The sequence below is a fragment of the Penaeus monodon genome, chromosome 22 (genome assembly GCF_015228065.2).
Source record: "Penaeus monodon isolate SGIC_2016 chromosome 22, NSTDA_Pmon_1, whole genome shotgun sequence".
Classification (NCBI taxonomy): domain Eukaryota; kingdom Metazoa; phylum Arthropoda; class Malacostraca; order Decapoda; family Penaeidae; genus Penaeus; species Penaeus monodon.
In genome coordinates this window covers 8385858-8386313 of record NC_051407.1, presented here as the reverse complement: position 1 = coordinate 8386313, position 456 = coordinate 8385858, and the positions used below count along the sequence as shown (strand labels likewise).

General features: G+C 34.0%; 1 long non-coding RNA gene across 1 annotated transcript in view; it reads right to left on the bottom strand.

Annotated features, from left to right (window-relative positions):
• LOC119586912 overlaps positions 1 to 415 on the bottom strand; it is a 1459-nt gene extending 1044 nt beyond the window's left edge. The window contains exons 1-2 of the long non-coding RNA XR_005229978.1: positions 345 to 415; positions 41 to 103 (exon numbers count right to left, since the gene is read on the bottom strand). This is a non-coding gene — a long non-coding RNA (uncharacterized LOC119586912). The remainder of the gene's footprint in view (positions 1 to 40; positions 104 to 344) is intronic.
• Between the last annotated feature and the right edge of the window lie 41 nt (positions 416 to 456).

Here is a 456-nt window from a genome sequence, read left to right as displayed (position 1 = left end):
TTCCTATCAAACAGTGATATAGGAGATAACTTTTACTTACGGGCAGGCTTTGATTCTACTTGCAAAGCCACGGTGAGTACCACCAACAGAATCACCAGAATTACTTTGGGAAAAAGATAATTAATAATAAGACGTTAAAACTGGTACTTGTTAAGATATGTAAATAAATCAACTGTAATTTATTTCACGATAAATCTAAAAGTATATAACTGCACCGTCGGTAATACAACAACAGTAAATGAATAAATAAGTGAACAAATAACTAGGAAAAAATCCTCCCTTTTTTATGAATAACATGAAATCTAATTTCGCGTATGTATGCTCTGTCTCTGATCGTTCCTTACCTTTCTTCACCATCGTTACGCTCTGAAGGGTTTATCAGAGTAAAGTGTATATATACTGTACATGCACGGAGAGTGAGTGTGCTATGAATCACATTGTTTTTCTTGACACTTC